Source organism: Neophocaena asiaeorientalis, unplaced genomic scaffold (assembly GCF_003031525.2).
Source record: "Neophocaena asiaeorientalis asiaeorientalis breed wild unplaced genomic scaffold, Neophocaena_asiaeorientalis_V1.1 scaffold798, whole genome shotgun sequence".
Classification (NCBI taxonomy): domain Eukaryota; kingdom Metazoa; phylum Chordata; class Mammalia; order Artiodactyla; family Phocoenidae; genus Neophocaena; species Neophocaena asiaeorientalis.
This window is the reverse complement of record NW_020173042.1, coordinates 3,011,266-3,024,755: the sequence shown is the minus strand read 5'-3', so window position 1 is coordinate 3,024,755 and position 13,490 is coordinate 3,011,266.

Sequence of the window (13,490 nt, the reverse complement as noted above, 5' to 3'; positions counted from 1 at the left end):
CCTGGGGAACCCCTTCGGGCTGTTAATTTCCTTGACAATAAAATGGATGAAACCAATCGCACGGGGGGCGTGATTTGGCCGCCGGCCACTCGGAGGGGCGGGCCGGGGTCACTTAGTAGGGGATAGAACTTTATAATTACATTTTGGATACTGTGGTTCTATTTGATAATAATAGAGTAATTTTTAAAAGACGAGCGTTTCCTGTTTGCCGTTTTTGTTTGGTTTTGAAGGGGCGGGTTTGAGAAGGTGGCCGAGGTACATGTGCCTAGTGTCAGTGGACAGGTTCTGTTGAGTCCTTTTTCTGTGCTCATCCCCCGTGTTGGGTGGTGAAGGGGGCGCAGATCCCGCCGTTATAAAGCCTAAAAGGAGAGGCAGGCCTGAGCAGCCTCACAGGTGAATGAGCCCACGGGAGGGTGGAGCTCCCGGCGCAGATCCTCCCTGCGCCCTGGTGTCGGGAGGACAGTGGGGTTCAGGAGGGAGGAGGGAGAGTGAAAGGTTTGGAAGGCTCTGGGAAGACCGGCAGCAGAAGCTGGGTGCCTCCCGCAGGCCCAGGAAGCCCTCCTGCCTGGCTTGAAAAGCAGCTGGTGGAGGGGTGGCGTGCCCGCGGTGCAGGGAGGCGTAGGGAAGGGGTGCAGAGGCACCTGGGGCCAATCTTTGGGAAAGGCACTTCTTACTTAAATGTTGCACGCAAATTACTCTCCTTCGACTTGTTAACTGCATCGGTGCGCCCTCATTTTGCTAGGCATTCATTCATTTCCAATCGCCCTCCAGTGGGGCACAGAAAAAGAAACTGGGGGCAAATTACGTTGCCCTCAGAGCCATCTGCTCTTGTTGTCCCGGGCTTGACAGTGACCCAGAGAGAATGCAGGCAGTTCATGGAGGCTAGCGGAATGCCCGGCTCAGCCATGTGAACTGGGGAGGCCAGACTTCTAACTGACGGCAGAGCACCTGAGAGCCAAGAGCTGCTGAAGGTAGTGAGTCTGGGGGCGGAGAGGGGAGGACAGATTTAAAGGGGGTTAGGAATTCCGAGGGCACAGTTGCTACATTACTGACTTTGAAGGGGCTTGTTGAGGTAGGTCATCAGCGCCCTCCTTTATAAAGATGCATATAAAGTCAGGCACAGAGAGGGGAAGCGATAGCCCAAGATCTCCTATTGGAAAGGATGTGATTTGTTGGTTTACACTGAAATTTTCTAAAAGGATGGCAGGACACCAGGGCCGGCAGCCAGAGGGAGGGTTAGAGGGCCGGGCTGATGTGAAGGGCTGGAGAGGAGGCCATTCTGGGTCCTGACCTGCGGAACCGGCTGGAGAGTAGATTCCGATCTAGGAGCAAGTCGGTAGGTTTGCCTGTAGGAAGCACCTAAGTGCCAAGCGTGTGATAAATGCACTGCCGACCGCGGGAGGACACGGCATAGACACAGCGTAGCTTCTGTGCAGAGGTGGGATCCAAGCTGGAGGATTTCACAGATGAGAGGAATGGGGAAGGCCTTCCAGCTGTGGGTATTCTCGAAGGCGGAAGTGTGGAAAGTGGGCCCAACTGAATCAGGGATCAGTGACTGATTAAACCCACTGAGCTGGAGAAAGGGCTCGTGGAGAGAAAACAAGCTGGCTGGGAGTAGACGTGGGTGCAGGGGAGTCTCGGATCTGAGACTGGAGAGTGTGGAGTTTGAATTTGATCATGTAGGAGATGCCATTGCCGATCGCTGAGCAGGAGAGAGACGGGTGCAAGTGGGTATCAGGAGGCTGCAGCCAATGGGGATGGGGACAGTCTATAGTCAGACGTATGGGGGGAACTAGCTGGGGTCAGTGGACGGGTCCAAGGACGATGCATCTGGTGCTGGAGGTTGGAGGCGTGACGGAGGAAATGGCTCTTTTGAACACCAGGATGCGTGAAGCCTCGAAGAGATGTGAGCAGAGGTATTTTGGAGATATTTGGTGGAAGGCCACAGCTGCTCAAAATCTTTACTAGTCCTGGAATTTGAGAACCGGAGAGTGCTGGGGACGATCAGACCTGAGTGGGAGACCGTGGCAGTTTCTGGTGAAATCCAAGGCGGAAACTCAGAGAGTAACTTCCTTTGGTACCAGGGCGTCCTCAGAGAACTGTGGGGCCTGTGGGAACCCGTGAGCCTTTCTTTTCCTAGGAAATCTGGTTTATAAAGGATTCAATATAGTCAAAGACTGGTACGTCTTATGGGCTGTCAGGGGTCCTCGGTGCCCCGACCTCCCTTGGCTTGGACCCCCTTCATGCCCTTTCCTCCTCGTGGCCCAGCTCCCTGGGCTCCAAGTCATCTCTCCCTTTTCCCGACTCCCGAACACCATCGCGATCCTCGCTCTCCATCTGCCGTAATCTCTGCCAGTGGTCACGGACCAACATCAAACGGGGGCTCACTACGGTACAGACGGACCCTGGAGTCGAACAGATGTGGATGTAAACATGATGGTCGTGTGGCCTCGAACAAGCTAATTAACAGACCGTGTCCTCGTTCGTTAACTGGGGACAATAAGCCACTGTTCTGAGGCTTAATAACAATGCAGTAAATACGTAGCAAAGACTTGGCCACATCCTAAGGTCTGAATAAAAGTTTGCTAGTTTCAGGTTAGCTTATGGCTAATGACAGCTTAACTTGGTAAAAGCAGAAGTTCGGGCAGGTAGCGGGCCAGTGTTGTGTCCCCAGAAGAATGAAGCCCTGAGAAGGCAATTTCCCCACCAGCCAGAAGCAGGTTACTTTGGTGTGAGGACGTTCAAGTCAAATCACGCAGACAACTACCCCTTGGTCTTGAAGTCGGAGCAGACAGGGGTTAAAACTCACGTCTCAGCCACATGCCAGCATCTGCAGTGGGCAGTACCCGCCTTCCTGGTTATCCCGTACCCTCACGGCGCTTTCCCCGGGGGCCCTTAATTAGAAAGCCAGACTTTCAAACTCCTGAACTGTCAGTTGCCATTGGCCCCACGGAGTCGTGTGCCAAAGAGAGTAACTGCCACTTATTGAAGGCTTCTTACTTTTGAAGGCTTTACGGACCTTCGCAGGCTTCACAGCTCGGATGTGTGCACCGCACGCTCATTTCATAGGTGAAGAGCTTGAGGCCCAGAGAGGGTAAGTTGGCCCAGAGTCACACAGCAACCACACCGCGGAGCCAAGATCTGAAGTCGTCTTGACTCCAAAGCCCATGTGTTTGGCCACATAACCAAATAACCCAAATGGTTACTGACAAGAGAAGTCAGAGCCTCTTTCAAATTATTCCATTTTACCCTCCGATTTTAAAAATTAAGACACAATTAGGGGAACCAACATACCGAGCAGAACATGCTCTGTGCCATACATTTGCCAAAATCGTGAACATAGTAAAACAGAATTTTAGAGGCCTTGGCCGTAGCGTCGTGGAGCCCGTGTTTGCAGCTGGAGAAAAGAAGACGGGGAGGAGCGCGTGGTCGGTGCCGGGCTCGCTCACCCGGGCAGGGAGTGAGCCGTGGGGCTGGCATCTCAGCCAGCCGTGGGGCTGGCCTACAGACGCCCGTATCTGTTAGGCATCCCTCGTGGGCAAAGCGTTGTACTGGGCTCCACGGAGAAACACAAAAGGATTAGGAAACCCTCCGCTGCTTTGACAGCACTTAAAATCCAGTGGAGACTGCGGCCTAGTTCTCCAGACTGAACCTCTGGGGTCTGGAAAGCGACGGAGACCTTCAGGCCACTGTCTGGGCAGGAAGAGCCATCACGCCACCATCTCTTCTCTGACCCTCCTTTCAGACAGGGTAGCTTTAGCCAGGTGTCTGTGGGGACCTTTCCTGAGGCCATGTTGTGGCAGCTTCTCAGATTAAGGGATCAGGGACGGAGGCCTCCAGGCCCTACTGTTGCCAGGGCAACAGTGAGTCAGGCCAAGGCCTCTCCTCCAGCTTTCTGGAAAGCATTGCAGCTGCTGAAGCCTCTTACTGCTTCCCAGGCATAGTGGGGACTTCTAGATTTAAATTTTTGATAAATCAGTTCTGCACTGACCACTTCTAGTTGGGTTCTTTGAAACGGGTATTTTTAGTTAAAGCATAATAGACTCTAACCCTTCTATTTCTATTTTCTACCAAAGGTAACTCCAGGCTAAAATAAGTTTTCTAAGCAAGAAAAGAAAGGAAGGGAGAGAGGGAGGGAAGAAGGAAAGAAGGAAGGAAGGGAGGAAGGAAGGGAAAAAGAAAGAAAAAACTAAGTTAAACCGAGTAGTACTGATCGTGAGTGGCCTTACGTGAAAACTTCCGGTCAGAAATCAGACCTAGCCCTGAGTTTATTAGGGATAATAATAATTACCGCTATAATTCATTGGGTCTTACCATGTTCCAGGCACTGTGCTAAGTAAATGCTTTCATTTCATTTTCTCTTTTGACAACCTGTGAAATCGGTATTATATACCCTTTTACAATGAAGTTTGGAGAGGTTAAGCGATTAGCCCAAGGTCACACGGCCAGAATTTAAACGTCACGTGAGGGCTGTTAACTGCTGTTGGATACTGCCTCCCAATTTCTTCTATGTGGATCCTTAATAAAGAAGGCAAAACAGTACTTTTTCTCAAATTGCACCTCTGACTCTCCCATGGACACAGCGTGTAAGTTCTGGACCTGGCAGACAGACCAGCTCACCCCGGCAACCCTGGGACAGCATCTGGCTCTCCTAACTGGGGAGAATAGATGCTGCGTGCCCCGGTGGCTGGGCATCAAGCCAGCCCCTATTTTAGACCGAGCCCCTCTCTTCCGTGGGGACTTTGGGAAGAGGCTTATGTGTTAAGGCGAGGGGCTCCCTTTCTGTGTTTGTTTCTATGTTGGGACCTAAGAAGCCATTTGTTTAACAGTCAGAGAAGGAACGGGGTGAAGATTTTCATAAGGACGATGCACCTGCTCTCCAATAAAACAGTGCTCACGCCGTGACTCAAATCCTTCAGGCTTGTGCTACCTCTTGGGTTCTCACCATTCCTTCCACCGCAAACAATGAATGAAACTCACTGCTTCTCTTTATGAAATAACAAACAAGTTCTCAAAATAGCTCGAGTATGTTAGGATAGGGGCATCACTACTGACCATTAACTAGGGTAATGAAAAGTTGAATTTTAGTGACAAAATGTACCAATGAAAACTTCTATCCTCACTAGCAATTTTATTTAAATACTGAATATCGGGACAACAAATTGTTTCCTTTTAGAATCAGTATAGTCTAATAAGCATAAAAGCTTTTTAAGAACTACATTCAATCAGTTCTGTGTTTACAGATACACAAATACTAAAGATACACCCTCAAAGGATTGAAATTGATTGGATTTAAGTTCGATTCAATTAAGAAAATTAAACAGGTTATGAAGCAAGACATTTGCCATTCTTCCACTGAAGGTATGATCCGAGAACCATAGTTCCATGACCAAATTTTCTGCAGGTCAATTATACAAATTCTAAAATCTAAGGTAAGAATTTTAGGTGTGTATTATCTTATGTGGGTTGATCGTCATCACTGAAACTGCCATTAATTTTGTCCAAAAGTAAAGGCAGTAAGTTGGTTTGCAAAGCTACCCCCTAAACAATTTAATAATAACAAATGTCCAACTAAAATTATTATTCATTTCCCACTTTAGCTTATCCTGAATTAATCAATGCCTTACCAAGCCAAAGGTTTGTGATACATCTTGAAATAAGTTTGGAAAAAAAAAAACCCTCAAATGTTTCAGAGTACTACTGAAAAAGCAAGTCAGTATCCAAATAACGCCAGCCCCTAGTATATTTATTCAAATGGTAGACGTACTGAGAAGAAATAGACACATTTTTCTTGCCCAAATCCGTGCCAGCTCTTCAGAGTCTTGGAACAAGCATAAACTAGACTGCATACAAACATGCTTGGGTGTTCATTTTACCAAAAGGATTAACTCGCATTGGTGTGTTATTGTCATATAACTGAATTTCAGAATTTAATTTAAAACCCTTTTCCCCCAAATGAAAGTAGCACTGTTGTTTTTTCTTACTGTAAAGGGCACTTCTGAGTTCCAAAGAATAAGAACTTATCTCAGAATTGAATGAGCCTGTTATTTCTCCAAGAGGAAGTATTAAGTCTCATCTGTAAATGTACCAGAAGAAATTCATTTGCCACCCAGTATGAGGACTTTTAACCATCTCCATACCTGTGAAATTAACTGGGTTGTCTGGAAGAGTTCATCACCTCTCTGTAGAAACTAAATCTATAGTACTATATTTTAGGATCTCTTTCAGAGTCAGGACAAAAATATGCATCAAATTTATAATGATCAGCCAAATTTTCTGCACTTCATCTGTCAGGGTTTTCAAGATTTTGTTTTTAACCCCAGAATCCCTTGTTTAAATAAAACCATTTTCAGAAGCTAAATATGTAAAATAATCAGAGGCAGAGGGGCTGGGGTTGGAGTGGGAGGGGTAGCTACTAAACCCACCTGCTCAGCCCTCCCCGGCCCTGGGGGCTGCCCAGAGGGGTTTCTGAAGAGGAAGCTGCTTCAAACCCCACCCCCTGCCGTGGGCAAGTCCCGCCCACCCTTCTCCCTTGCGTCAATGTTTCCCAGTCTCAATCCAAACTCTGGGGGTTTAATTTATCCATTGACACATTCCACGCTTACACCTTTGACAGGGCACAGGGTTTAAGTTTACTTCTTCCTTTTAGGGTGTACATGCATCTCTATTCTCTATAACCTCTACATTACCAGGCAGATGTTCATAGCAGGTTATATGGCGAGTCCCAGTGAAGTCTAGAGAGCTGACACCCACCAAGAATCCCTGGAAGGCAGAAGGAAGTAGCAGCACAGATGTCCAGAAAGGCCCTGGCAGAAGCTGCCAGGATTACAGAAGTTATTTTTACAGCAAACACTTACACTGTGGAGACGAGGGATCATCACGCCAAGTTACAGCCCCCAGGACCCTTGGCCACACATCGCGGCTGTGAGATGCTTTGAGGGTCTCCCTCCTCCAGGCTGTCCTGGGCTCCGTGCGTGCCTGGCGTGGGCCCTTGACGGCATGTGTGCTTGACATTCTCAAGGGCAGGCTTCATGTCATCTCTGTGCTTGCTCCAGCATCTGGTACCCGGGTCTGGCCCAGGTGAGGCACTCACCTTAAATGAACAGGGGAATCAGACACAGATGAAAATGTGCAGGAAAGAGAAACAAGCAAAACCCCAAATCTCTGTCCATTTGGGTTGCAGATGATTTTCCTCATTAAAGCTAATCCAAACCTTTAAAAGATGGCATAGAAAACGTACTTTATCATTCCCTCTGATATCTCAGCCCAAATAATAGGTAGAGTCCCCAGGTCACTGCCAGATCCTCTTAACCACATTTGCTGGGTGGCTGGGGTGATGACAGAAATCCTTCTGGGCTGCCCTGCCCTTTGAAGGACGGCCACCCAGCTCCCAGATATGGAGTCCAAGGGTAGGCAGGCAGCAGAGCTAGACTTCAGGGGAATGGAGCAGTTGGCATCTCCCCTGCATCCAGCGAGCCCTCCCACCCTTCCCTGGCTGTCAGAGCTGTCAGATTGTCACTCCTCTGTGTGCACAGGACAGCAGCGACTCTTGGCTTCCTCTCATTTTAGATGGCCTCGGTCCCCTGTGCCCTCCTGCCCTCTACAGCGGCGGCGGCACATGGACCCCCTGGGTAGAGTTCTCTCCCAACCCCAGGCCCCCAACCCCTTGAAGACTTCCTTGGGGATCCTTAGAGTCCTTCCCGGCTCGCAGGGAACTGCCATGCCCGTCCTCAGCCTCCCTCGCCGAACCCCAGCTTCATCTCTTCTTGAGACTTCATCGACTCCCTCAAAGATCGGGGCCCCGAGTCAGCACCTGTGAAATGGGGACGGACAGCGTCTGTCTCCCAGGCGCTCTGTAAGCGGTGCTGCGGGATGATGGAGCTAGGCCTTAATAAAAAATCTCTCTTTTTTTAAATTAAAAATTGGATTTCTATAGATTTATATATTTACGTTTTAAATAAATGTATGTCATCTTGTAAATTTAATTTATAGCGAGCTGAATTTTTTCAATTTCCTCAGCTGAGCCTCCCCTCACCTTCGCGCCCAGGAAGGGGCTGTGCCCGAAGCGGGGGTTCTGCGGCGCGGGCGCTTCTGCAAGGCGCGGCAGGCCTCTCTGCCGAGCGGGCGGCCCGGCGCCGTCCTTGCACGCCCCGAGACCATCCCTCTGGGGCCGAAGCCGCTCTGGTTTTCTTGTTTTTTCGCACGCCTGGCCGGCCCCGTCCCCCGACCCGTCGCGGGCGCGTTCTTTGTGCGGATCCTGTTGCTGGGAACCCGTGGGTGCAGAGCGGACCTCGGGGCTCTGCGGAGAGCGGGAGCGCCGAGACGTGCCCCACCCCTAAGGCCCAAAGCCGCTCCGAGGAGAAGACTTAAAGGGAAATCCCAACGAGGCGCGGGGACCGAGAAGGAAGGGGTGGCCCCTGGAATTGACCCGAGCTTTAGGGATGCAAACCCTTTCCCACGTGGCACTTCATTTCACTCACTTTTCTCCTGCTCGAGTCGGTTAAGCTAGTGGCAGATGTACTTACACCACGCGGAGGCAGACCTTGAGAAGCGTCCTGACGATGGGCTCGACCTGCTGTTTGTTTCTTGATACATTTTCAAATATGTCTATAGTTATTTCCAAGAGTTGGAATTGCCCTGTCAAAGGGTATAGGCCTTTTTTTCTTTTTTAAGGCCTTTTGATGCCTGTTGCCAAACCATTTTCCAGAAGGGCCACGGGCTTACCTTGTTCTCTGTGGGACGTAGGTAGGGTACCCGCAGGCAGAGCTGCCAACTGGGAAGGTGGTCTCTTGTGGGGAGGGGGAGGGGTTGAGAATCGCCTGGCATTTAAGGGGCAACATGGGGTTCCGTGTGAGTGATGACCAGGCAGGCAGTGGCTTTGCGACAGTGCCCTGGGTCATACTGTGGGACTCTCAGTGGATGTCAACGCTTCCGGAACATTGGGCAGCCAGAGGGATCCTTTGAAAATGCGGGTCCTCTTTTGCTCTTCGGGTAAAATCCAAAATCGCATCAGGGCCCACCGGGCCCTGCCTGCCTCTCCAGCCCTATCTTGGGCAGTGTATTGGTTTCCTAGGGCTGCGTCACGAAATACCAGAAACTGGGTGGCTTCACATAACAGAAGTCTATTGGCTAAAAAAGTCCACAATCAAGGCGGCGTTAGGGTTGGCTCTTACTGGAGACCCTGTTGCATGCCTCCCTCTGTTGCCGGCAATCCTCTGTGTCCCTTTGCTTGTGGACGCATCACTCCAGTGTCTGCCTCCATCCTCACGTGGTGTTTCCCTTGTGTCTCTATCTCTATGTCTCTTCTCTTCCTCTAAGGACAATAGTCATATTAGATGAAGGACGCACCCTAATTCTGAACCACCTCATCCTAACTTAACTATCTGCAATGACCCTACTTCCAGAACATGCCACATCGGAGGTTCCTGAAAGGACGTGGATTTGAGCGGACGCTGTCCAACCCACAAGAGGCTGTCTCCCCTGACTCGGGGGCCCTGGCCTTCTCTCCACTCTCCTGGCTCAGCCTCTGCCCCCCACCCTGTCCTCCTGGGCCACCCATCTCCACCTCCCGTCCCCTCCTCCTGCAAGGTGTTGTGGAAATGTCACTGCCTTCGAGAAGCCCTCCCAAACCCCGCAGATGAGGGTCACCCTGCCTTGTTTAACGGGCTCATGACACCCATCCCAATGGTATCTGAGGAAGTGCCTGAGTCACAGTGTGTCAGTCTCACGTGTGCCTCCCCTGGAAGGTCACCCCCGTGAGGGCCGGAACCAGGCCGCCTGGGTGAGCAATAACAAACGTAAACACGTGGGCACAGAGACTGACTGTGGAAGCCTGTCTCAGTAGGACAGGCCAGAGGGGACAGGCTCTGTACCAAGCCCACTGCAGGGCCCTCCAGGAAGACCTCCGAAGCGGTGGCCCCGGGACACGGGAGGAGACAGACCTGTGGTCAGGGCAGGCTCCACCCCTCCCCCGACCATGACTTTCAAGGCCCTCTCTAAGCTGCCCCTGCCCCACCTCACTGACCTCTGCTCACATCTCTGTCTTCTGCTGTCCCTTTGCACTGTTCATGCTCCTGCATCCATCCTGCCAAGCCAGCTCCCTCCTTAGGGCCTTGGCGGTCTCTACCCACAGCCCGGAATGCTCTGCATCCAGATTTTTACACACTGGCTTCTTACCATTCAGACTTCAGCTCCTATTGTCACTTCCCTGACGACCCCATCTCACCCATGTCGTCCTCCATCACATCAACCTGCTTTATTTTCAGTGTCTGTGATGATCTTGTTCATTTGTTTGTTTTCCTGTCTGTCCCCCTAACCTCTCAGAATATAAGCTCCGTGAAAGCAAGGACCTCGTTTGCCTGTTCACTGCTGAGCCCTCAGTGCCAGGCTAGAACCTGGAACACAGTGGGTGCTTCCTGTTTGTTGAATGACTGAATGAAAGTTAACCCTTCCAAGCTCTGTTTCTTCATCTACAAAATGGGGATAATCTGAGCTACTTCATAAGAGATAATAATTGTACCTACCTCAAAGGGAAGATTAAATGAGAGGAGGTACATGAAATGCCTCCAGAGTAGTAAACACTCAACATATTGGAACCATTATCAGTATCTTAGATTGACACCCAGCCTAACATGGAGGGGATGTGGCAGATGTGGTGGTAACTCTTACAGATCCCCAGAGGGATTACAGAGGGTGATTCAACCTTCACATTCTTTCAGTTACCCAACATTTACCACAAAAGGATGGAAGAAGTGTGGTATTGTAACAGCCCTGAACTTGAACCAAGTGGTCTTGAAACTGAGTGTCTTAGAAGCTTTCTGAAGCTGCATCCTCACCTGCAAAATGGAAATAATTATTCCTTATAAAAGCTTAAGTGGGTTATATGTAAATTATAATGCATATTTCCCAAATGACTATTCCACTGGTTCTTTTTGTCTTAAAGCAATTATTTATTAATTATATCATAGTAAATGGTATTGCTTGCAATTACTAGAAGGGAATATGCTTAAATTTGTAATATTTATTGTTTTTTCTGATTTTGAAAGTAATACATTATATTGCAGAAAATTTGGAGGATATAGAAAGTTTGAAGAAGAAAGTTTTAAAATCATCCCTAATCCCCCCGTTTTTAGTCCTCCTCTTTATGCCATGGAGCAAACAATACAAATTTAAACGCATTGGCGAGAGGAACAGTGATGTCAGCAGGTCCAGCGACTTGGGCTTCCTAGCAGGTAGGTCTGTTTCCTGAAAGGCCAGGGAAAGTGGAGTCCTGGCTTGATGGAGTCTTGGGAGTGGCTCGGAGGGGAAGGAGGCCCACGAGAAGGGACTGGTCTTTTGAGGGTGTGGCCCGAGGAGAGCATCTGACTATAAATTAAGAGGTCCCGATTTGGATTCAGAGGTGCTTTTACCAGGTCCTTAATTTTTTTTTTTTTTTACATTTCTAAGTAGTTTATGAAAATAATACATTACTGGAAATTTTTACATTTGAAATAATGCTCTCTGTCATTTAACACAGAATCACCTGGTTTTAAAAGACACCAGTGTCCTTGTCACTCAACTAGCTGCCCCCCTCCTCCCTGCATTAGGGTTTTTTAAACCTTTTTAAACCTCCCTAGAAGGTTCTAATAAGATCAGGATTAAGAACCATGACTTAGCATGTAATTCACATTTTCTTGTGAATTATACGAAACATTTAAATAGCTTGCAGGACCTTATTTCCCCCACCAGGGACCGAACCCACACCCCCTGCAGTGGAAGCCAAGGAGTCCTAATCACTGGACTGCCAGGGAAGTCCCAGTAGTTTTTGATCACTGGAGATCTAGCATACTTCCCTTAAATACCTCTCTAGTATTAGGCATGTTTAAATATTTTAAATAACACTTAAGAGGGCTTACATGTAAGTAAGTAAGAGGACTTACATATCTTTGAGCCAACATTTGTTCATATTTCAGACATTTTCTAAGGATGGATTCCAAGAAATGGAATTACTACCAAGTCAAAGGGAATTAATTATTTAAAATAATCTCTGGTTTTACACTGCCCTTCCCCTCAAGAAAGATTGTACCAATTTACAGTCCCAATTTACAGTAGTAATATGATAATTACTGTTTTAATTGTTTTCCTAATTTGATAGGTGAAAAATGTTATGTTTTAATTTGCATTTCTTTGGTCTTCCTAAAATTTACCCTGATTTACTGAGATTGAGCACATCCTTGATGGCCTAAGTGGACCCTTTACATATTAAGGATATTTATTTGCAGCATTTTGTCTGTCGTAAATGATGGAAATTTGCTATAATCCCAACTTGCTATTAACCTTTCAGTTTTGTTCATATTCCTAAACTCTTAATGTTTAAATAACTACTGACATTTTCTGTTCGGATTTCTTCCATGCCTTCCCTGCTGTTCAGAAATTAGTTAGATATTCATTTATATTCTCTCACACTTTATGTTCGGTTTTGTTATACACAGTGCTTTAATCCACTTGGACTGTATTTTGATATACAAAAAGAAGTTTAGTTGCTACTTTAATTATTTTTCCCAAATGGCCAATTAAACTCTCCTAGCTTGATTTATGTAAATAACCTTTCCTTTCCCGTCTGACTTCGTGACTGCTCTACGTCGGGGCAGTAAAACGCCGTGGTTAAGTGTGTGGTTAAGTAAGCCCCGACAGCTTATTTCGCATCCTGCCCCCTCGGGTTCCTCCGCTGTGCCGCTGGGGTAGCAATCACAGCCCGCTCCCAGAGGGCTGTGGACGTCCTCAGCGCTCGGGAGGCACTCGCGATGATCTTTTATTACGTGGGTACATATACCATGGTGTTCTCCCAGGTCTGGCTGCCTTGCGCTGTTTTAGTAGATGTTCTAATATTTACAGTGGAAAAGTCCTGCAGTGTCGCTTCTGTTATTACTTTCGCAGTTTTCTTAGCTACCGTCACCTATTTCATTTTTGGAAATAAACGGCTCACCTTTTATTTACTAGGCCTGGTCTTCCGTTTACCTCTCAAGGAAGGAGCTCGAAAAGGACACTGCTTGATGCAGCTGGCAGACTAGCCAAGGTCTGCGCGGTTAGGGGAGCAGAGCCCCGAGGGGCATCAGAGCGCTGGGAAGACGAGAGAGAGGCGGCGAAGACGAGGAGGAGGACGACGAGACCAAAAGCCGGAAAAGGGCAGATGGAGCAGAAGCAACGAGGCGGCCCGGGCTCAGGCCGGAGCTTGGCGCGCTGAGAAGTCTCCGTCCGGGCGGCCTGGGTCTTCTCCAGGCAACAAGAGGGGCCCTGAACCTCTACCACCTCCGGCTGTGGGCAGAAGACTGTGACCAAATCAATCGTCCCACCGAACCTGGGGAGGAAAACCGGTTGGAGTTCTGAGCAGGAAGGCCCGCCTGGAGCGACCATAGGCAGCAAAACCCAAAGCAGAGGCTACGACAGTCGGCAGGGTCTGGGTGTGGCTGCACAGCTATAAAGGTGTGAGTTGAGAACATTTAAATACGTCA